Source organism: Protopterus annectens, chromosome 2.part2 (assembly GCF_019279795.1).
Source record: "Protopterus annectens isolate FY-2018-M chromosome 2.part2, PAN1.0, whole genome shotgun sequence".
In the NCBI taxonomy this organism is placed as follows: Eukaryota; Metazoa; Chordata; order Ceratodontiformes; family Protopteridae; genus Protopterus; species Protopterus annectens.
In genome coordinates, this window is record NC_056730.1 from 751,830,788 (window position 1) to 751,856,693 (window position 25,906).

General features: G+C 40.2%; 1 long non-coding RNA gene across 1 annotated transcript in view; it reads left to right on the forward strand.

Moving 5' to 3' along the window:
- The first annotated feature begins 940 nt into the window (after positions 1 to 940).
- LOC122796049 overlaps positions 941 to 25,906 on the forward strand; it is a 28,342-nt gene continuing 3,376 nt past the window's right edge. Inside the window, exons 1-2 of the long non-coding RNA XR_006363905.1 lie at positions 941 to 982; positions 18,864 to 19,003. This is a non-coding gene — a long non-coding RNA (uncharacterized LOC122796049). The remainder of the gene's footprint in view (positions 983 to 18,863; positions 19,004 to 25,906) is intronic.

The following is a 25,906-nucleotide window of genomic DNA, read 5'->3' on the forward strand; positions in this document are numbered from 1 at the left end:
GGCAGCATGTTGCCTTAAGGCATCGATTATCACATTATTCTCTGCATCTGTAAATGGGGGTCTATGACAAGCAGACATATTGTACCCTACAAGGCAAAAGAATGATAAAACATATGAGGCTCACATAACTACAAATTAACTGTTTACAGATAAAGCAATAAAGGAAGGCTGTCAGTATCCTCCCCTAGATAAACATGGAAGAGTCTGCATATATGAAAAAATAACAAGATGGATACACAAAAAGGAGAATAACAAGAGAAACATATCTGTGTTTGTGCCATAGAAGTAAATAAAATATGATCACCCACCCAAAATAAGAGGCCAGACTAGTTAGTGCCCTAGCATTAACTCATCTTTGTTCTCCCCAAACAAAATGACAGGCTAAGGACCCACTGTGCTAACAAAACATCATTGAAATGCTAAAAATGCTATCAAAAGACCTGTCCATGTAATGCGTATACATATTTATAACACAGCATTACCTTTTCAAGTAATCTCAATGCTGTGTACCTGTTAAATGGCTTGGCAACCAAGGCCATGCCATCATTACACTTCTAAGTAATGCATACAGATTAAAGTGTGAAAGCCATTACTTCACATTTATTCTTAACTACATTCCAGCATATGCATTATGTAGGTAATAAAATGGGAACATACCTACTGGAGTGCAATATTCCTCTGTAGAGATATACTGTGAAGAAATATGGTTGTCTTCGTGAGTTGAACAATGTACTAACTCTCCACCGCATCAACTTGGCTAGCTACACATTTGCCTTTTCATAATGGAATACATTATTAATGGATTGCATCTGTCTTAGTCTGTGCTCCAGAGATGATAATTACTGCATAAGCAGGTGAATTGTATACTAATCAACTAATCTTGTGAAGCTATTCAACAAAATATAAAGCATTTATGCAGACACCATGCTGTTTTTTCCTAGGGATTTCACAAAGTGTGGAGTACAGACACAACATTTACAAGGTAAGTCCTGAACATGTATTTTAATGTATAATACAATTATGGCATGTACTTGTATTCCATTATGTGGTACAGTAAGCAGGTAATAGGTGGGAGATGTTTACAGAAAGTCAAGTAACATGTGACAGCAGAGAGTTGTTTCACTTGTATGTTTGTTTGTCTTTCGACGTTTCCCGGTTAGGGGTCGCCACAGCAGAACTCTGGTCCGCTAATGATTGGCAGTTGATTTTTTTATGGTGCCGAGGTGCCAGCCCTACGCCCAACCTTCAACGAAGGCATGTCCATTCATGCATGTCATTCGAATGCCACTCGACTGTCGGGAGGACATGCAGACTCCACACAGAAGGCACTCCAGCTGAGAATCGAACGGGAGAACCTCTTGCTATGCGGCGACAATGCTGCCACTGCACCACCATGGCTTCACCTGTTGTTTCACTTGTATGGGTCTATTAGAAAGTAGTAGCCTTCAGCCATGCAAGACTCACACATTCATAACTCTCCAAAGTACTGGTGACCAATGCATGGCCTCACTTTAGCATCATATGTTTGTAATGGAATATTTTTACATAGAGAAGTTGTGCCATAACATGACCTAAGCTTGGCTCACCCCCTCAAAAGAACGATATACCCTCGTATGTGCCATAACAACAATTCACCTTTGCTCCCACCACCAAAAGAGCAGTGTATGCACTTTTGTGCCATCCAACCTGGCTTTCATTTGCTGACAACTGCATATTATACTATTTCCAGTTAATATACACACACAATATAAGGTAAATGAGGTAGACTGGCTTTCACACTGCATATCTCTGAGTACTGGTCAGATAACTGCTGAATAGCCAATCAACACAGATTGGTATAATTTCAAGCAATAGTCCTAACAAGTTGTGTGATCACTAAGTGCAGTACATCCAAATCTATTTCATATAATACATGCATAAATAACAACTAATGGCTTGATATCAGTTAAAATACATTGTGGAAGACTGTTGTGTGATGGATAACTTAAACTTGTTTGCTGTCAAGTTGTTTGTGTGGTAAACAGGGATAAGGCACCCATCCTGTTTTCTGAAGGTACACTGGAGTAAGATTTGAAATCCAGATATATGCAGACATGCCTCCTATGTAGTAACAAACTGTATTTCCCCTTTTTTTCTCCTTCAGTCTTACTTTAATGGATGATGGGGGGAATTGTTTGCATGATGAGCTGCATAGCACAAACAGGTTTGGCTATGCTAATCAATTGTGCGTGTAGACCAGCATTGCTCAAAATGGACGACTGGACCACCCAGGTAGCAGACAGGATCCAGACAGCCAAAAATAGAAAATGGATGCTTTCTATTAATGTAATTGTGCATCATGCAAACCTGCTAAGTGCCGTTGTGCTGCAGTTAACAGCAAGAACTTAACAATGAATACTAACTTAGGGGATGCTATGTAACTTACTCTGTGGCAGTAAATGTTAAGTCTAGGTCTGAAGTGTAGATGGTCCTGGGTTTGAGTACAAGGTGTATAGTCTTTGTTTTACTGTTGCAACATTGCAGTATTTAGCAATGAACTGACACACATAGAGAAGGGTTTTTCTAACTTTCCTGTGGCAGTAGCTGTCAGTGCAAAACTAGCATCCCTATGGTCCAGGGTTCAAACACAGTGCATGCTGTTCAAGTCTAATGTTGTTCCAATTCACATTATAGTCACTCTCACTTATAGCAGTTGACCTAGTGTAGCTTTTATAATATTTATATGATTTAGGACTGACACAGTAATATTGTGTCAGTTATGTAATTATTTATTAATCTATATATTGTCTAGTTATTAGCAAAGGTATGACTGTGGGTATAATGTGTACTATGTTCAGACAAGTATATTCCTTGGCATGCACTTCCCATTGTACCAACACAGTTACAGAATTGCCTGTATCTCAGATAACATAGAAATTGCATTACTTACCAAAGTTCTGCACTGCTTACCATTGCACAAACATGTTGCACCCTTTGCACCCTGTTTGCATGATGGTAAGCGACATGAAGCTTTTCCAAATGTCAAATCAAAATGTGTGCCCTCTCAGTAAACGTGATACATGCAATTGGCAGGAAAACATCATTCTACATTGGTCTTGCTCTGTGACAGACATGGAAAGTATTTCTTTAGAAGGTTTGAAACTTATAGCTCAAAGGTGGTGTGTCCAGGAGTCCAAAGTGTTTATTGGACTCCTAGTGAATGACCATGGGCCCTGGCTCCTGCAGAGGTACTATCATAGCTCACAATCAAGGACAGAGGCATGGAATAGTCTGGCCCAGGATCTAACCAGTACTACCATTATCCCCTCCACTGGTGAACAGTGTAGGAACCATTACCGAGACCTCAAGATGAGGAGGAGGGATACCTTTGACCATTAGATTGAGGAATGTTGGACTGCTGATACCCCACAGATGTATAAGTATGAGTTTCAGACATTACTTGTAATAGCTCAAAACTGCTGGTATGCTGTTCTGTTCTATTTGGTATTCTGTTCTGTTCTGTTTTTTCCACAGCAGAGGCAGATCATGATCTGAATGTAAGAGCCCATGAAAGTCAATTAGCAAGGATGTGAACAGCATGTGGTATGTATGCATCACAACAGTAGTATTATTGTAGCATTAAAAGTTAAACAGTGCTTTATAATACCTCTCAGCTGTACAGGTTTTGCAGAATGTTCAGATTGTTGACTCATAATTTTGGTTTGTTTCTCATAGATTGTGTTTGTCTGGCAAACCTTTGGCAAAACACTGAGGACTACAGTCAGAAAATGACATTTGTGTCTAATACTTCATACATTTCAGATTATCTGTGCTAATGCAAAGCTTGTTATTGTATCACTTTTCTAAGTTTTTAGAAGAATATGTAAAATGTGTTGCTATTTGTGCACCTTTGTACCCCCATATTTATTGCTTGGTCCACATTTTTGCTGTAATAGGTCGTGAGGTATGGGCTTAGTTGATATGTAATGTAGTAATACCTGTCAGCTGTACAAATTTCCACAGAATGTCCAGTTTTTGTATAGTTACAGATATAGTTGTGGTTTTCAGTCAAATAATTGCATAAGGGTTGAGGAATGACATCACTAAATAATGTCAGACATGAGATTCAGACCTCAGACCCTTCAGAACTGTCATGCAAGTGCAAAACCTTAATAAGTTTATAAGAGCCAGTATGCAAGAGTCATCCCTATTTTTCAGACTTTGGCCCCCTATTGCATATGATTTTGTCCACATTTATTGCTGTAAGAGTTTGAGGCCTATAAATATAGTACTATAAAACAGAGCATAGATCTCTCAACTGTAAAAGGAAAGTATGCATGCATTACTTTGTGACAACACAGAATAGTATGGTAGTACACAGTAGTCAGCAGTTGTAGGTACTGTTATGTTTTCATCATTATTGCACTGTAACTGCAGACCTCTCTAGCAGTGGCACAAATAGCCTGTGGGAAAATGTAGTTAGTATAACTGGAGCCTGCATATGGGCAATATATGTGCACATCAAGGATTACTGGCTGAAATCTGTAGTATAATGTGCATTTGTTATCAAGTGAGTATTTAGAAACGTTATAAAAAAGTTTGTTTACACTCTGTACTATTTAAAGTAAAGGTAACATAATAAGAGTGAAATAATTGTATCACTGCTTTGTTTGTTACTTATGATGTTGCTAATGTTCTCCCATGTTTTCATCTCCCCCACCCCTTTTTTATTTTGCTTTTTTTCCATAGCACAGACTGGTAGGCCTGTCCCATGGGAGCCATCTGTCCCCACTCCACTGGCTACAGCACCACATCCCAGCCCATCAGGACACAACCTGATAGCACCCCCCCCTCTGCTGCCTCTGCACTACTTGCACTCGGGTAGTTCTGCCTTACAGGATAGGCCAGTGGTTTCCTCTGGGAGCAGTAGAGCAGTAGTAGAGGTGACAATTTTATCACCCATGATGAATTACTAGGGATGGTGCATAGGATTGTGTGCCACACAGTTGTTGCACACCTATGCCAGGTGGAGACACCATCACTGTTCTGAATAATACAAGGAGATGCAGACATCAAACACTGCAGCCATCAGCGCAATGAGGTGACTGTGATGACAATCAACTGGGTGAGGACTCATTTATGACTGTCTCCAAACTTGACTTCCATGGGATCTTGATGTCCACTTTTGTCAGCCATGGTGTTCGCCCTCCTCTTGTGTCCTTCACCATCCTTGTGTCTCGTCTTGTATGGCCTGTCTGTTTGATATTGCTCCTTCACCTTCCCACCTTACCTTACCCACACATGCATAGGTCCCTACCCCAACATTCTTCTCTCTGTGCCCAAAAGAAGAAAAGGGCACCTCTCCCAAAAAGAATATTGTCCCATACATAGCTCCCCATTTCACACAAGTGTCCTTATGAAACCCTAAATTTGATCCAATTGACTATACAACATGATTGTGCTGTGGTCATTTCTCCCTCTGGAGGTTACAATCCAAATTCAGCTAATATTCATCATATATTATTGTGTTTTGCTGTTGCAGAAATGGATAGCTATGGTTCTTTCCTACACCCTTCCTGCACATTCCTGCCCTGCTTTCACTTTGTTTTTCCCCTTGCTTCTTTCCCATTTCACAACTTTCCTATCTTTACCATTTCTTTTCTTTAGAGAATTTGTGTGTGATGGTGCGTATCTTGCAATGACATGCACCTATGACAAAAGCCATTACAGCTATTATATAAACCTGTATTTGAAATCAATATCATGTTCCACAAAAATGATAAAAATCATAAGTATCCTGATTTATAATTTTTATTTAGACTTAAAAGTATGTGAAACTGTTACATACACCTGTATATGAACCCAGTACCATCTGAACCAAAATGAGGTTGGATCAGTGCATTAACAGATGGTGCTGTAGAGTCAGTTGAGTAGAATGTGTATTTTACACACTGAACAGAAAATTGCAGACTTCACTGCTGTTGCATACACCTGTTACTTGCAGGTAGTAATTGACTTCAGCCAGTGATAATTCTGTTTTTTGGTCACATAGAACTGGTTCCAAGTAAAGCTGTAACTAATACTATTCAGTACTAGTCTCATTTCTGTTATTTATCAAAAGTTTTATTTGCCTTACTTAGCAAGACTGCACGATATGAAAGCATGGTGCACACATGCTTTATAAACCTAAATGAGGATTGTGTACTAAGGCTTTATAGAACATTAATGTTTGTTGTGTAATGATGCTACAGTTAATGTTGAAAATATGTTGCGCATAAAGGAAGGTAGTGTAGCTGACCAAAACAAACTGATAAATGTGGGAGCTGACATAGAATGCATCAGTGGAAAGAACATTGTGGGCTGCCGACACATTGAAGTAGCAAAGATGTTGAAAGATTTACCAAAAGGAAGTTCATTTACACTAAACCTGGTAGAGTCCCTAAAGGCATTTGCACTGTGTTCCAGCTTGTCTCTGCACCAAACACCTGAATATCCCCAGCCAGAAGCTTTGGAACATTAGGGCAAACTAAGGACATTACCTTACAACTATCAGAGAAACCTTTTCTTTGGAAAGGCATTGAAAGTATGTATTGATGCTGAAACTGATAAACTCAAACGAAATACATGTTAAAACATTAGTAGGTTCTCAGGTAGGCTAGCCAGCAGCCAGCCCCCCCCCAGTCCTTCTCTTCTTTCTTGTATATTATCCATACCTCCTTTAGTTATCCCCTTCACCCAAACTACTTCATCCTCACTCCCCTTTAGACCCTCAAATCTAGCAGGATACATCTCCACTGCCACACACTGACTGACCACTAGGTGGCGTCTCAGTACTTAGCTTTCTCATTAATTAACTTTCTATACTGTATTTTCCACCCTATTTCTGTATCCTTACCCCCATAACTCTGTTCCCAGTTTCCCCGGATTCACTTATATATTAACTCTCCTTGTCCTAAGGCATCCTTATCATTGTCTTCTCCTCTACCTTCCTGACTTTCTTGCTTTTAGCCTCTGAATATTGTCTACATTCTCCTACCTTTAGACTTACCTGCTGAGTCTCCCACTTCACTGATTGTCTTCCTCTATATTCTGCTCTCTTGTCTCTACCCACTCCATTCACCCTTCGGGCTCACTCCGCTCCCCTACCCCACCCCCAAATCCCACCCACCCCTAGTGCTCCTACTTTTATCCCTCCAGAAACCACACCCCTTCCTTACTCACACCAATCAAACAATTATCATCTATAACACTCCCACCCCTATCATACACATCTCACTTACCAATTACCCAACTCTCCTCCTCCTCTAACTCATATATACTTACTATTATCTCTCAGTCTCTCTCAAATTCCCACTTCCTCAACAATGCACACTACAGTGAACCCTTCTCTAATTCAAATACTGATTATCATTTCACTTATAACTCCTCTAGCAACTACCTATATCTTAACATCCTATGAATTACCTTTGCACTCTACCCTTAACTTTCCCTCCATACACACCTCTACACCTATAACACCTTTTTCTGCAACCTTCCTAAATCTCATTTACAAGCCCAACTACCTATTAGCCAAATACCACAGACTATCCCACATTAAATTCCATAACCAAAAAACAAGAAAATTATTTGACTACTTTTGGAAACCTCTACAACCTAAGCACTCAACACTCCTCCACTCACTATTGGATGGTGATATTAATCCAGACCCTGGCCCACACTATACCCAGACCATAGGAAACTACAACAATAACACAACTAGGCCTGCTCTACCTAACAAATCTACCAATTCGCTCACTATAGCCCATCTCAACATACGTAGTATTTGCAACAAAATTTCTCAAGTCCATGCCCTGCTAGATGTCAACCAATTTGACATACTCTGCCTATCAGAAACATGGCTAAAACCTAGCATTAAAGACAACGAAATCTCCCCACCTGGGTATGACATTATTAGTCTTGACCACTCAATAAAAAAGGGGGAGAGGTGTAGCAATTCTCTATAAAACCCAGCTACAAATCAGTACTATAAATCTGAACCTTCCCATAGTCAATAGTGCTGAAATAATTTGCTCTAAACTTCAAGTCAACAAAAGAAAAGCCATATACATAATTTGTATGTATCTTCCCCCAGGAAATAACATTTATGCTCTTGAAAATATCCTCAGTTGGCTCTCCACTAATCTCCCACAAGAGACATATATCTTAGGTGACTTAAATATTAATTGGAATTCTTGTAACAACTTAAACCCCACCTCCCACATAAACCTACATGGCTTCTCACAACTAATTACCTGCCCTACCAGAACTAATAAAAACAATAACAAGGATACCACTTTAGACTGGATACTTACTAACACCCCCCAACAAACCTATAAAACTGGCACCCTTCCAGACAATCTAAGTGACCACTCTTTAACATATATTATTAGGCATAAAACCAATCTAATCCTTCAAAACACAGTCAGAACATTACGTTCTAAAAAGCAATTTAACTCAGAATCCTTTCTGACAGAACTGAGACAATGTAACTGGTCTCCTCTAAAATTTCTTCCTCTCAATGATGCAGTACAGTACTTCAATTCCACATTTTTTGCTATTCTTGACCATCACGCACCAATACGTACTATCAGGACCAAAGCCAAACCTGCCCTCTGGCTGACCAACAATACTAGACAAAAAATCACTATCAGAAACAAATCCTGGGCAAAATGGCGTAACACTAAGAATCTAGCTAGTACAAAAAAAAGCCATCCTGACAGACAAAAAGAACTACTACCTTAATCTACAACAAGCATCCAAAAAGGAACCTAAAAAATTCTGGACCAGCATTAATAATCTTCTATCCCCAGGGCAATCTATAACACCTGACCCACAAGACTCTAACCCAGAAAATCCTACACAAACAGCTAATGCTTTCAACTCTTTCTTCACAAACAATATTCAAACTCTTGCTAGCAACCTATCTCCAGATACCTCTAAGCTACTTCCATCTTTTGCTAATTCACGCCCCCATTTCATCTACTACCTATTCCTACTTCCTTTATCTCATCCTTACTCCAAAAACTTAAACCTACCACCCCCTCCGCAGACAATCTTCCTGCTGAATTCCTGCAAATAGGAGCTAAAGCCATTGCCTATCCCATTTCTATTTTGATAAATAGATCTATTAATGAAGGAACTATCCCTTCAATCTGGGAGATATCTCACATCATCCCACTACACAAAGGGGGAAACTCTAGGGACTTCTCTAACTATCGTCCTATAGCACTATTATCCCCCATTGCTAAAATTTTGGAAAAATGTATCCATAAACAACTGCTAAACCACCTTCTACAAAACAACCTACTAGCCAATTGTCAGCATGGTTTTAGACCTTCCCACAGTACCACCACCGCACTGCTCTCATTTACAAACTCCATCAACTTTAATCGCAACGAAAATAGTCTTTCATCTGCACTCTTCATCGACTTATCTAAAGCGTTTGACATGGTGAACCACCAACTACTTCTGCACATACTGACTTCTCTTTCACTTGATACTCTTGCCATAACTTGGTTTAAATCTTACCTTGAAAACCGACAGCAGGCAGTACTTTGGAAAAATTCACTATATGATCATCTTCCCATCTCTCTTGGGGTGCCACAAGGCTCCATCTTAGGCCCACTTCTTTTTTCCATCTTTATCAACGACCTACAATTAGCTATCCCAAATACTATCTCTATTCAATATACAGATGATTCTACCATTATCTGTACATCTACCTGTCAAACAGAACTCCAGTCTCTTACACAAAAAGCCTTTAACACTGTAGAACAATGGTTCTCACATCGCTGCCTACTACTTAACCCCAAGAAAACTAAACTGCTTCTCTTCACACCTACCCGAAGGCACATCCCCTTACACTTCACTATTACATCCAGTGACAGTACTATAATTTCTCCTGATGCTACCACAAAATTACTAGGAATAACAATAGACAACAATCTAAACTTTGACAATCATATCAACACTACTATAAAATCAGTGAACAAAAAAATAGGAACCCTCTACAGAATCAAACCCTTTCTTACTCCACTTGCAAGAACTACATTAGCCAGAACTCACCTTATCTCTACTTTACTCTATGCTTCCCCTATATACACCAATCTATCAAAGAATAACCTCAAAAAGCTAGTAATATCTTACAATAATATTGCTAGATTTGTTACAGGAGCCCCTTTTAGAACACATCACTGCCTGAACCTAAAACAACTAAGCTGGTTAGAACTTCCTAATCAGCTCAAACTTCAACAACTCATAATAGCCCACAAAACCCTGCACCAACCCTCCAAAACTCAAATACTCTCTTGCCACATCACACCTTACTATAATCAGAAACAGCTACGCTCTTCAAGCAAACTATTAATCAAAACCACTATATCTAAAAACTCTGCAGGTGACTGCCTGTTCTCAAACTCTGTTGGAAAAATATGGAATAAATTACCCTCAGATATCTCATCTCTGACTTCTCTCCCACTTTTCAAAAGGAATCTAAAACTGTATCTCAATACAAAATGGCTATGCCCCTGTAGTAACCCAGACTAATACTATTTCTTTTCTTGTCTTCTGACTTTTTTTCCCTACTACACCCTATAACTCAACACACACTGCCTGTTCTCCAACTTTGGTGGAAAATATGCTATAATCAACCCTCAGATATCTGATCCCAGACCTCTCCCCCACTTTTTAGACCCATCTACACAGTACTTCTTTAAAAAGTCTATGTCCTAATAACTCTACAGGTGACTGCCTGTTCTCAAACTCTGTTGGAAACATAACAAGACTTACTCTGTTCTCCTTTCTTCTTTACTTTCCTTCTTCCCTATTTTTTTCTCTCTCTACACTCCTTTCAGTTTTTCTTTACCTCTCATTACACTTCAGCATTCCTCTTATAAAATTTATGTATTCATTTTTTGTATTGTAATGTTCTTTGTGAAGCACCTTACATAGGTTGTAGTTTATGTATTTTTTGGTTCTCAGATTGTAATACGCAATCTCCTGATTAAAAAAAAAAAAAAAAAAAATTTCATTTACTAGTTGTTTACTATTAGTTTTATACTTGTTATTACTTCTTTTGTAACACCTTCTGAAACCATATAATACTTATTGGAGCTTTTCTCCCCAGGCCTCTACTGAAAATGGACATATATCCAGATAGTCTAGCCCTGTCAACAAATGTAAAATAAAATAAAAATAAATAAAATGACACTGGTGATATAAGGAGCAAGCAATGGGGAGTACAAAAGGTAAATATAAAGATAAAATGCAACCGTTAATATTGATTGCATAAAATTCACCTGCTGAAGAGATGACTCTGTGTCCGGACAGGTTAATGCATTGTTTTTGGAGGTAGATGGTTCTGGGTTCAAAATGGGGTGTAGGCATGAATTTTACAAGTGTGTCTGATGATTTTACATACATTTACTGATACTACTGCCTTTTACCATTGCTTAGCGATCATGTGCGTTGTGTACCAGCATGCAATGATTCTTTAAAGAAAAGAAATGGGGAAGATAGGAAAGTGGTGAAATGGGGAGCATGCAGGGGGAAAAACAAAGTGAAAGGAGGGCAGGAATGTGCAGAAAGGGTGTAGGAAAGAACCATAGCTATCCATTTCTTCAGCAGTAAAAACTGATCAGATGTATACAGTGTTAGCTGAATTTGGACTGTCATCTCCAGCAGCACAGGTGACAACAACATAATCATGTTGTATAGCCAATTGGACCGAATCAAGTAGACATGTGACATGTGTGAAATGCAGAGCTATGTATGGGGCAATTTTTTCAGGGGGGACAAGTGCCCCTTTTTTTTTTTGGTGAGAGAGGATTGTTGGGGAAGGGACCTAGGCATGTCTGGGGCATGCAAGTAGTTAAGGTGAGGAAGCAATTGCTGACAGATAGGACATGCAAGACAAGATACAGGGATTGTGAAGGACACAAGTGGGGAGTGAACACCGTGGTTGGGGTGAGGGTGGGGAAATCTAGGTCTCATGGACATCAGGATGGGTGACAGTAGGACTCAAGTTCTTACTCAGTGGACTATCACCACTGTCCCCTCACTGTGCCTAAAGCTGTGGTGCCCGTTGTGTGCATCTTTGATGGGTACTCTGTATCAGGACAGAGAGCAGGTGCTCCATCCAGTGTCTCCTATGCACTATACCTGACAACTCATTCCATGTGATAAATACACCTCTTCCACCATTGGTCCCAGAAGGGACCACAGGCCTATCCTCTGGGGCAAAACCACCTGAGGGCCCAGGTAGTGCAGGAGGTGCATAGGAGGTGCTGCCAGGCTGTAGCCCAGATGTGCTGGGCCTTTGGGCTGTAGCTAGTGAAGTGAGAATAGGAGGATTACATGGGACCTGCCTACCCTGCTGTGCTGAAGTAATAAAAAAAAATTTACATACACTTATAAAATAAAAAATGAAAATAAAAAATAGACACATAAAATAAATAGATGAACAAAGAAAAACAAAAGTTAAACATAATGATAACAAAATAACAAAAATACAAACAAAATTAGAAATAATAAATTAAAACAAAGAAATACAAAATTATACGTAACACCAAAATGAAAACAAATTAAACAATAACAAAATTAAGAAAGTTGGTGGGGTGAGAGAAAGAAAACAGGAAAACATTGCTACCTTCATAGTTAATATAGAAAAAGCTTTCTACATTTATTTCACACTATTGTATTATGTTTTACTCTTAACACTAGCAGCTCCTAAGAAATTTCTTTATTACTTTAAAGACCAGTTGCAGTAACAGATGGACACTGTAGTATTGATCAGATTGCAGCTGTACATCATTCACGTGTGCATATATTGCACATATGCATGATTACACTTGACAGCAGGCCATTCATGCCAGAGGTATTGAGGTCTGAAAGTAACTTGTATAATGATGATTAGCTGTCAGTATTGTGCATATAATGATGAAAACATAACACTATTGGCACACTATTGTATATTTGGGAAGAGTGGTCTTTGAACCCACGACCGCTGACTACTATAATACTGTACTCTTCTTTTGGACTACAGACTAATGCATTCATACTTTCCTTTTACACTTTATACATGCCTGCTCACTGTTATTTGAGAATGTGAAACAGTTGCTTTGTGCTACATAGTAAGGCACCATTCATGCTTTCTTTTGCAATTGAGATATGCATGCTCAGTAATATACAACTATCTGAAATAATAAGTAATTCATCTTTAATAGTTAAAGTTGCAATAGCAGTACTTTTTATATGCATACATGCCACATGCTTCTCTTATCCTTGCCAGGCGTGGTCCATGAGACCTCACATTTGGGCCCTTTCTTCAGCAGCTGTTTAAAAAGAAAAACAAAACAGAATGCCATTATGATTACCAGTCTTGACTATATTCAGCTATACCTTTTACAATTGGTCAATGCAGTTTATACTTACACATCTGTGGAGTATTCCCTGCTCTACATTCTCTGATCCAATGATCAAGGGTATCCCTCTTCCTGCTATGGAGATCATCATAATGATGGTGACACTGCTCACCAGTGCATGGGATACCTGTTGCACTGGTCAAAGCCCTAACCAGTCTAGTCCAGACTTCAAACTTATACTGTGTACTTGAGTAGTCCCTCTGCAAAAGGCATGGGCCATGCTCCTTTACTAGGAGCCCAACAAAGACTTTAGACTCCTGAACACTACAATGTTGTGCTCAAAAGCACGCACCCTCTCCAACACTAGCCATGTCTCCTAAAGATGGAGATCAATGTATAATGAACATTTCCTGCCAACTCCGCTTTAAATATATGTTTTCCCACCAGTTGCATGTATTAGGCTTACTGAGAATGTGCACTGTCTGTTTTTTGAAAAAGCTGCTCCCTGCTTACTATCACACAAGCACGGTAAGCCAGGGTGTATCTGTTTGTGCTATACTAAGTGATGTACAAACAACAGTGGGCAATAAAAAAAAAGAAAAAAAAACATAAAAAGCAGTGCAATTCCAGGATAGTTGATGTACAGCCACTTTTGTAGTTCTGTTATTCAAATGGGATTACAGAAATATACTTGCATGAACATAGTACATAATACACATTATACCCATAGCCATACTTTTAATAATGTATGCACAATACCCATATAAATGAATAGGTAAATAACTGACACAATATTAGTATCTCAGTCTTCATACATGTAAATATTAATATCAGCTACACTATGTCAGGTGTTATGAGTGACAGTCAATATGACATGATGTGGAACAACATTAAAAGTGCATGGAATATGCAGTTTTTGAAACCAGGACCATGTGTACAGTAGTCCAAAACTTACAGCAATTGCCACAAGAAGGTTGAGAAAACACTTCCCTGTGTTGCACTTCATTTGTGTAATCTGCAATATCAACACAGTAAAAGAAATTTTTCTCGCCCTATACTAGAACCCAGAACCCAGAACCTGAACCATTTCCACTCTAGGTCTAGACTTACCACCTATTGCCACAGGATTAGTTACATGACAACCCCTATATTAGTATTCATTGTTAACTTGACGGTGTTAGCGCAATGCAGCACAGCCTCACTTACCAAGTTTGTGCAATGCCCAGTAGTATTAATTGAATGCATCCGGTTTCTATTTTGGCTGCCTGGGTCATGTCTGATACATGGGTGGTCTAGTCATGCAAACGAGCTAAGCATCATGCAAACATGTGAAAAACGAAAACAAAAAAAAAACTCATACATACAAGGTACAGGGCTGGATTCTGACCTCTGGTTACTGGCTAAGTTTGCAATAGTCTGCCGACTGATAGCCTAGTATTTACCTGTGAAACTCTAAACCCCATCTAAAGCAGTTTCATAATCACTTGTGCATTTTTATCAAGCGGTGCACATAAATACAAAACACACATGCATACAGATACCCACATGCACACACAAGCAAATATATACTTTATGAAGCTCTCAGAATACCTCGTGACCTCATACTCAGGAGTATGCTGCCATGTGGCATCACTGGCAATGTGCTGGGGTGAGGACTGCACCCTGCCTTTAGTCTGTTTATATCAGGCTAGGTGTAATTCATTTCCCAGTTTGAAAACCATTTGAAAGTATTTCAGCACACATATTCACAATGGCACACATACTAGCTTTTCTGGTTATTTTTCTTTAGTCTGACTTCTTGACTACATATTACACTAGGTGACTTAGTGCCTAATTTGTGCTGCTTGGCTGATGACAGTGGTACTGAAGTGGGACATATTGTTTGGTTTATCATTATGTGCTTGTTAGTTACAGTTAGGAAACTGAGAACACTGTTCAAATGGCAGTTTAAGAAAGAGGTTTAAGAACATGAGCTGCTAAAGAGCTTTACTCCATAGTCTTCAGTTTGGTTCTTTTAATTTACAGTTGAAAATTGTATGATTTTGAACAAGTCATTTAACCAGACAGTGTTGCCCCATTGTTCCTGCAAGGGGAAGTTTGCTAGGTACTGCATCTGGGCATAGAGTTTTCCACTTAGGAGCTTTTTTTTACCTTTGTTTCAATCTCTCTGGCCTTTACTTCATCCCATTTCATATCTTGTACATTTGAACTTCTTATTCTTTCTATTACCACCTCCTATTCATTCAGCATCTTTGTTATGTTTCACAGGATTTTCATAGATATTTCTTCAAAATGTATCTATTTCTTCTTTTTTTGGTGATGTTTGAATTCCTTATGCCTTGTTTTCCAATTCTTAGTAAAACTGTTTTGGGTCATCAATAAATTGCTTATTTTGTACTTTTCCTTTATATTTATCTGTATATCTTTTTCCTGTCTGTACTGATATTTTTAGTTTATTATTCGCACAATAGACCCTGGTCTGTTCTGATACTGTGCATTGCTTTTATCACGTCTATATTTCTGAGTATTGTTGTTGATCTGTTCCCTCTTCTATACTCTTTTAACTGTGACACATTGTCTTAATTATTTTATAGTTGTCTCTGATAATTCTGTGATGACATTTGATTTCTCACCTTCTTTCCCCTTACTGCACTGTGTTTTTGTGGTAAGAATTTATCTGCTATTAATTTAGCTGCACAGTAACTTATCTTATTTACTTCTCTTATATTGCATGCGTCTCTATGAACCGTCCTAATTACTGTGTTCATTTGCTTTATCAAACTTCTAACTTTTTGGGCTTTATTGACTTTCTGTAGTCTATTTCTTTCATTGATCTTAATATGTCTTAATATGTCTTTCCATCTCTATTAAATCAAGCAACTCTTCTCTTAAATACCTTTCTTCTAAAATGAGGGTGCATTCTTTGCTCTCCATTTCCTGAAGGCTTCTACAAAAAGTTCTAGATCATCTTCCTGCACCACATTCTCTTCAGTTTCATCCTTTGTCATTCATTGCTCTTTCATATGGGAACTTACTGGCCTATCTCTCCACAACATTGACTTTATCAGAGTTGCCACAGTTTTCTGTTCCTTCCTTGCTGTGCAACTCCAACTAAACTTTTATACTGATTTCCTATGGAAGGCTCCAAAGTATCTTCATATGGCAACTGATAATTTCTATTTCTTTAACTTCTTCATTACTAATCCTCTTTTCTACTTTTCCTCTTTTTATTTTTTGTATTGTAAAGTGTTCCTTATTTGGATGCCTTTGCCTGTATGTCTCTTCAAATATCTTTGGTGCCGCTCTTTTTGTTATTGTTATTGTGTCTTTTGGCTTTTCCCAGTTAGGGGTTGCCACAGCGGAACTCTGGTCCGCTAATGATTGGCTGTAGGTTTTTAGGGTGCCGAGGTGTCAGCCCAACGCCCAACCTTCAATGAAGGCACCCCCATTCACGCATGTCTTTCGAATGCCACTTGACCACAGGGAGGACATGCAGACTCCACACAGAAGGCGCTCCAGCTGAGAATCAAACGGGATAACCTCTTGCTGTGAGGCAGCAATGATACTGCTGCTTTCTGCTTTGCATAACTATTGCACCACATTAAATCTGTTTTTCTTTCCCATGTCCATATTTTTTACTTTGGATGTCTCCTGCTCCTTCTGTTTCTCCTTACTTGGGGGTTCTTATTCCATTGTACTGTGATATAACCTGTGTTAGACTTTCTGCACCATATCCTTCACTTCTCAGGTATTCCATCACTTCAGCTTCTATTTTTTTAACTTCTACTTTACTAATCTTCTGTTCTACAGTCCCTCTTTGTGATCCTCTTTTTTGTATTGTGAAATTTTCCATATTTGGATTTCTTTGCCTGTATTTCTCTTTGAATATCTTTGGGCTGCTTTTTTGTATGGATTAATTTGGCTTTCTCCTTTGCATAAATATTGCACCATATCAGATCTCTAGTTCTTTATCATGTCCATATTTGTTTTTTTATACTTTTAAAAAAATCTCTAGATTCTGTTCTTCATATTCTTACACTTCCTTAGGTACTTATTTTTCCAAACAGCAAAAGATTTCTCAGTCTATATAATGTTTTTCATAACCTGATGTATTAATGAACACACATTTGCATTTGAAGCTTTTGACAGTTTTTCTTGGGCAAATATTTTTCTTTCCTCTGATTTCTCTCTTAGTCTTTTTGTATATCTTCTGTCTGGAAATTCTGGGCTTCTTGTAAAATAGTAACAATATTTGATTTCTTTCTTATCCTCAATAGTCCACTCTGTCATCTTTATGGCTCTTTTTGGCTTATCAGTTTTTGAGATTTTAGTGGATTACTACTTCCCTCTACAGCAGGGTGGTCACCCCCCCCCCCCAGACCCTGGCCTAGCCCCATTGACAGAATGTTTCCATGTCTTGAGGATTCTACATTGTCATTTTTTCCTGTCCTGGCACTAGTGTGCCTACCAGGATTGTGCACTTTTTTATCCTGGGTCTTGTCCACCCAGCTATATTTTTTTTATTTTTAACCCACTTCTGTGCATGATATATGCTATATAAAATACAGTCTATATATCAGTGTCATCTTGGTGAGATTTTGTGAAAAACAGAGTTTGACTTGTGAAGTTACACACCAAGACTTGAGGATGATTTCAATTCCAGCAATACTACTCTCCTTTGCTTGCTGATTTATCATCTCTCCATAAAAATCTCATATGTTGCTATTAGGGTGCAGGGATGCTAAGATAACTTAGTGAGGTTTGGAGAGTGGTAGGGTTGGGGAGATGGTGCTGTGGATCAGGTGGTATTGTTGTAAGTAATACCATATAGTAGTTAATGGTAGGGTTCTTTTAAGTAAGGATGGAATAGTTTAAAGAAAAATGCATTAAGTGGTATTCTATCCTGGTGAAATCAGCCTTTGTAGAATGATGTGATCTACTGGGGGGTGCTATCTAGGTCTTGAAAGTAGAGACTTAGCAATTAAAAAAGAATAAAAACAAGTGCAGCACAGTACTGGCAGCATTCAGCTGCCTGCAAGCACTCCATCAGTACTGGCTTAGATATTGATTTGTATTAGGTCTGTTTCTCATAAGTCTTTTTTTTTAGCAAATCTATGTACATTATATTTAGCATTAAAGCTGATAAATACTGATATACATTGGTGTTTCAGATGTTATATCCCACAGAAAATGCATGAGACACAAATCCTATTCTTACGGCAACTTTCTTGGTTTATAAGAGCAATGTTTAAAGTTTGCCACTATTTTTGGGCCTTTCCCCCCATTAATTTAGGCTTCATCCAGATTTCTTGTGCTATGAAATTGAGAGGCATGTTGGTTATTTGTGTGGGTGTTATTGCAGTTTTAGGGCTGAGCCATAGTTTCGTGGGGTAGGGTTTTTGATCTTACCACACTTAATTTTTTGGCAGCATGTTCTGGTGAAGTTTTACTAATATTTTTTTCTGTTTTTCTGTTTTTGACTAGGATGGCACAGGGGAAGGACCTTGCTCAGAAGTGGTAGGAGTTAGTACCAACAAGAGAGAGATGCAAAAGAAAGGGCTAGGTGGAATATCCGGTGATGGAGGCCTCAGAAGTTGGATCCAAAGGACTAGGAGATTGCAATGGTGAGTAGCTGATCCACAATTGTTGGAGTAGTAGCAAATGACATGTAATGAGGATGATGTTCTTGTGAATCACGGGGAGGGAGTTGTTATAATGTCAGATGTTGATTTACTTATATTACTGTGTGATTTAAGTGTAGGTGATAGGAGAAGGCTGCAGAGTTTGCTTAGGAAGAAATTGTCCAGTGCCTTTGCGTGCAGACTATTCTGTTTTATAGGAGGACTTAAGTTTGGGAGTGGTAGTGGGTCATATGATAGGTGATAGAGATTTTCCTCTGTTGCTGGGGCAGAGGTATTATGTGCATTGGCCAAGCAGCAGAGGTAAGTTCAGACTTGGTTCAGCAGACATCTCCAGTGATTATGACACATATCCTATAAGTGGTGAAAGAGCTGATTTGGCAGAGGAGATTTTGTAGAGGTTTGTGACTTCACATAATAGGATGGGGCACAGAGAGTCACAGTGTCAGAGGCTCCAGGGGTTAAGGATGTCATGGCAACACTGGCAGCTGTGGGTAAAAGGGCATGGGGAGATATCCACCAAGGATGTGGGTCAATTGGGTATTGGGTTTTCTAGATTGTTATGGCAGTTATTGTGGAAAAAGAACTGCAGCAAGTCCACCCTTTGCTTTCCTATTCTTTTAACAATTAGGGAAACTCACAGGTTTTGTGCTGGAAATGCTTGGCTTTGGTATGATCAGCATTTTTGCCAACTCAAGGCAGTGGATAAGTCTTTGATGTGGGAGAACAGACATCAGAATACATGGATGGGGACTATGTTGGATAGGCCAGGTGGTCCAGTTAAGGTGGCTACTGAAGGACTAGTGGGTAAGGTTAAAGCTTTTGGGGTATTTAATGCAAGAAAATGTACTTGACCTACATGTAGCTGAAATGCAAATAAACACCAGTCACAACCAAAGTGACAAATAGCTCAAAACACCAGTGTGCCACCCAACAACAGCCCCTAAGGCAAGACAATGTACCCAACACTTTAGTCATAGGTGACTCTATAGTCAGGCACACTGATGTCCCACTCACCAGGCTGAACAAGGAGAAAATTACAGTTAGCTGCCTGTCAGGTGCCAGGATCCACCACATAATGCATGCACTCAAGTCACTCCACAACAAGTACAAATACGACTCTGTCATTGTCCATGTTGGAGTAAATGACTTGAGATGTACCTCCCTGGACTACATGAAAAGAGTCATGGAAGAGCTCTCGGATCATGTGGCCAAGGCAGGTATGACCCTAGCCCTGAGTAGCATCCTGCCTTTGCCCAGAATGATACCACAGTATAAGGACAAAATGATTGACTTCAACAATTAGCTAAGCTTCTGGTGTCATTCAAAGGAAATCCAGTATCTGTCTGCCTGGGAAGATATGATCAACAAACCATGATGCTTTGCCAGAGATGGTCTCCACCTGTCACCCCTGGGATTTAGGTTACTGGTTAAAGTTCTTGCCACCCCTAGAGTGCCTTTTTTAGGTAAGGTTTCAAAGGACAAAACCACCACCGTAACAGTTACAAGCATGCAAAATCTGAAGGTAATGCTACTCAATTCTAGAAGTCTAAACCTCAAAATGCACTCTCTCAAGGCACTCCTAAAAATGGAGGGCATCGATATCTGTGCAGTAACTGAGACCTGGTTCAAGGATCCAGAGAGCACCCCTGCAATACCAGGCTACAACTCTTACCACACTTTTCGGCCACCAAACCAAGACTGAAACACTAAAGGTGGAGGAGTGTCCATATTCACCAAGGATATTAACACCTCCAGGCTAGTTGCCCAACACAATGCATCTGAAATTCTCCAGGTGCAACTAACACTAGGTAAGACTGCAATCCAAATTGTAGCTTGCTACAGATCCCCCACCATGCCCCAAGATTCTCACTACACCTTTCTAAACATACTGGAAAATATTAAGATACAACCAAACACCCTAATACTGGGTGATTTCAACTACCCTGCCATTAACTGGAAAAACTACTCGGGTACCAACACCTTTTCCCAACGGGTCTTGGAATTCATAAATTCCAATGCCCTGGATCAACTAATCCATTGTCTCACCAATATCCTAGACCTGGTCATTACCAACATGGGAGATAGATGCTCCATACCAGATGTTATCCCATAGTTTTGAATGAGCAAGAGACACAATGTCCGTGCTAGAGAATAGATGCTAGCTTCTGTAGGAAGAGTGAAGTGTTTTTATGTTATTATGACTTACAGTAGCTACACCACATCTGAGCAAAGCACTATCTGTATGTATGGTGACACATAGGTGCTAAAACCCTGGTAGCTTCTAGTAATGGGGATAGTGAGGGAAACAGAGTCAGATAACCAGATGTGTGTGATGTCATTCTGTACAGAAATAATGTTTTAATATTAGAGACTGACATCTCAGCAGCATTCTGTATTCTGTCTTGGATTTGACAAGGACTCACCCATATTGCCTTACTCTATTCAGTAAGTAGGAACAGTAATTATTTTAGTCAATCAGGAATAGATAGTGAGACTAGCTAAATACTGTTTTTCTATAACTGTGGGACACTTTTCATCAGTGTTATTTTTAATATTCCCTGTGACTGAAACTCTGGTGTTTACTGTATATAGATATGCAGTATTTTCTTGTTTTTTATTTATTATTAAATATATTTAAACATTTCATTGTGGCTGGTCCTTTTTTAGAAAATATTTAAGGTTTGAGATTATTTGCATATATTTATTTGGTGACAGCTCAGGCCACTCCTGAAGCCTTGCTTTTGGTCAACATTGCCATTTGTATTAATATTAAATTTCACTTGGTACCCTTGTAAAAGCCTTAACATAGCTGGCAAGGGTTCTGGTGGCAGTGATAACTATGTTATTGTATGGGCAGAAGGGGGCACAGGGTGAATTTGTGCCAGCCTTTCCCAGGTGTGTGTGTGTGCGTGTGTGTGTGTGTGTGTGTGTGTGTGTGTGTGTGTGTGTGTGTGTGTGTGTGTGTGTGTGTGTGTGTGTGTGCAAATCAAATCTCAATGAGTGTGTGTATCAGCTGCTTGGAGTAGGGACACATAATACTGGTTATACAGAGAGGGTGTGGAAGGACTTAACTTTAAACCCCAGCTAAGGACTTAACGCTAAGCTGTGCCAGTGCAGAGTCTTATTGGGAGTTTGGACAGATATAGCAAGAAACTAGCCACTGGACTGAACCTGTTCCCTGGGTGCTCTTAAAGGAAATTGTGCATGATGCAGAGAGGTCTGCATCCTGAAATACTGAGTGTATCCATTTGTATTCTAAGAGAATGTCCCTTTCCAGTGTCGGTGGTGAGGATTCAGGATCCTTGATTACTGGCCAAGTGTGGGGACATCACATATCCTCTGTACTCTTTGAAGATTCAAGCTAGTTTTTCAAGTGCCCCTTGAGGAACATTGCTTGAGAGGAATGAGTCTATCTGGGAATGCATTATTCCACACCCTGTCTTGACAGCCCATCTGAATTGGCATTGCTGACCTCACTATGGTGCTGCACTGTCATATCATATACCTACAAACCTAGGCTCCACCTTAGTAACTTGGCATTTTTCTGGCTGGCTCAATGTAGCCATATTAAGGGATTGTGGTCTGTAACTACAGTGAATTTCCTTCCATACAGATAGGGTTGAAGTTTCTGCTGTGCGCATACTATGGCTAAAAATATAATTTTTCTACTGCTGCATAACATTCTTCCCTAGGTTGGAGTCTACAGCTGAGATATACCACTGGGTGCTCTTCTCCATCTGAGGAAACCTGGCTGAGAACAGCCTCTATCCCATAGTTCGAAGCATCCGCCTGCACAACAAATTATTATTATCTGGATTGGCTAACACAGTGGGGTCCTCCCAAAGCCCCCTTATGCTTTTGGAATGCCTGCTGTTTTTCCTCATCAGGTCTGTGAGGGGAGCAGTTATTGTACTATGACTGGGAACAAACTTTGTATAATATCTCACTGTCCCCAAGAGTGCCCCACCTGCTTTTTAATAACGGGGCAGGCCATGCCTGAATAGCTTTAATTTTGGCAGGTTACAGCCTGATCTTACCACTCCCCACTCTATGTCCCAGGTAGCAGACCTCTACCATACCCACCTGACACTTACTGGGATTAATGATAAACCCTGTCCTTTGCAGTCTGCCCAGGACCTCCCTGATATTCTGAAGGTGCTTATGCTAGGAATGGCTATAATTGGCAATATCATCCAGGTAAGCAAGGGCATAATCTCCTGCTCCTGCTAGGATATGATCTACCAGCCTCTGGAAGGTCACTGGGGCATTTTTCATTCCAAAGGGCATTTTTGTGAACTCTTATAGTCCAAAAGGAGACACAAAGGCTGACCTTTCTCTAACCATGGGAGTCAAAGCACCTGTCAGTAGCCTTTGGTCAGATACCTAGCCCCAGGCAGCTGCTCTAAGGCTTCATCTGTCCTAGGCATGGGGTAAGCATCTGACTCTATGTGACTATTTAGTTTCCTGCAGTCCACACAGAACTTGCTACTGCCCTCTTTCCTTTGTAACAGCACCAATGGAGAGGCCCAGGGACTGCTGGACTCCTGGGTTACTTCCAGTTCCAACATTTTCTGTATCTCCTTCTTTTCTCAGCCACCCTCTAAGGGGCTTGCTTGATAGGCCTTTGGGATCCTGTATCCACATGATGCTGCACCAGGTGGGTACACCCAGATTTTCCAGTGAACATGCCCACAAACTCCTGTAACACTGCTTGGATTTCTCAAACTTGGGTAGGGGATAGCTGCTGGGAAATTGCTACCCCTTCTACAGATGTGTCAGTCCAAGCCTCACTGAGGACATCAGTCACATGATCCCCCTCAGATTCCTACTGCCATCCACTGCAAATATTCAGCACCAGGGCCTCCATATCATGGTGAGATTTCATCATGCTAACATAGTGCAATCTGTGATCCTGCCTCCTGCCTAACAGTTCTACCATGTAGTTAACATCACATACCTTCCTTAGCACTTTGGAGGATCGCTCCCAAGCTGCCTGCAGTTTATTGTGTCTGACAAGAATAAGAACCATAACCTGCTGCCTAACAGCATACTCTCTGGCTCGAGCATTCCTGCCATAAAATAACCTTTTCTGCTGTTGTGCTCCTATCAGGTTCTCCTGGGCCAAGCCCATGAGCTCCCTGAGCCTTGTCCTGAGGTTTAGGACATAGGCCACAACAGAGTCCTTGTGGGAGTCACACTCCACCCTCACATTCATTACAAATTAAATCTAAAGGTCCCAACAACTCAAGGGGTGAAAAACATGTGGATTCCTGGGGTACTTCTCTGTAAACAAATGGCAGATGGGGTAAATATTTGTCCCACTGCCTCTTAAACTGGTCTGTAAATTCCAGTAGCATGGTCCTTATTGTAGATTTTAACCTCTCCACAAGATCATTAGTCTAGGGATGATAGTGGGTGGTCTTTAAGTGCTTCACCACACAGTGATTCCACAGTAAAGCCAGCAGGTCTGACATGAAATTAGCATCTCTGTCAGTCAGTGTTTTTCTTGGGAAACCTATCCTGCTGAAAATCTCTAACAAAGCATTTACCACCTTTTCTGCCTCAATGGAGGATACAGCCACTGCTTCATGTTATCTAGTAGCATAATCTTCTACCACAAGGATATACTTCTTCCCTGTGTAGCTTGGGTACTCAGAGGCTCCACAATATCCTCTGAAATGGCTTTTCAATCACAGGAAAAGCCATCAAAGGAGATTTGACCTTGTCTCCTGCCTTGTCTACTGTTTGGCAATGTTCACAGGTTCTGCAGTATCCTGTTACATCCCTTGCAATCACAGGCCAATAAAAGTTCTGCATAATATGTCTCTTGGTATGCTTTATGCCCTTATGTTGTAAAAAAGAATGTCATGGGCTATGGCTAGAAGTGCCAGATGGTAGGCTCTAGGCACTACAAACTGCTGTATTACCTCAACCTCTAGCGCCCCCAGGGGTCTACTCTATCCAGTAACCCTTTGTTCTAGTATACAGACTCCCCTTTTCCTTCTGAGTCAGGTGCCTCTCTAGCTATATCCATCAAGCCTCTAAGTGTAGAGTCTGAGAGCGGAGTCTGCCACAGCTCTAATTTTGTGACTATTCCCACTTCCCCTTCCACAAGATGCCTGGTATCCTCTGACAGTGGTGCCTCACTGTCAGCCTGGGTACTAAAACTAACCTCTGCCTTTGTAGTCACTCTGTCCAAGGGAATATAAGTACCTACCAACAGCTGTGGCTCATATTCAGGTGCACTGCTACAGGGTAGCTCCTTCCTTGAAATAGCCACACCACTAGCCCTGGCTTCAGGTATGGTGTCTTTCTGGGACTTCCCCAGGCTACCAGAGCCACATGCCTGTCTCCATGCCTGACTATGTATAACTGCATGACAAAGTACTGCATTGTCAAAATCATTCCCTATCAAGACATCTGCAGGGATATCCTCAAACACACCTACTTGCTTGCTTCCTTTTCCACTCTCCCTGTCAAGATGAACCCTGGTGAAATGCATTTGGAATGGGGTCCCTCCTAAAGCTCTGACTGGAGTGGACTGCCCAAGCAAGTACTGCTCCTCTTTAACCACTGCAGTTTTACAACTGATATGTCAGAGGCTGTGTCTCTCTTAGAAGTGGCCTATTTTCCATCCATTAAGATAGGATGTAACCCTTTGTGATAGTTTTGTACCCCTGCTGTCTCCAGACAACTTATCACTGGCATACTGTTATTCCCACTTGCTGGCTCCCCATTTTTGTTCTCCATCTTGACTCCATGGACATCTATATGTTACATAGCCTCAAATGTTACATTTAAAACATTCAACCCTTGATCTTGGCTGTGGACCTGAACTAGTGGCCTCTCCTGTTACTGGTGGACTCTGTTGGGGCAGTTTAGGCT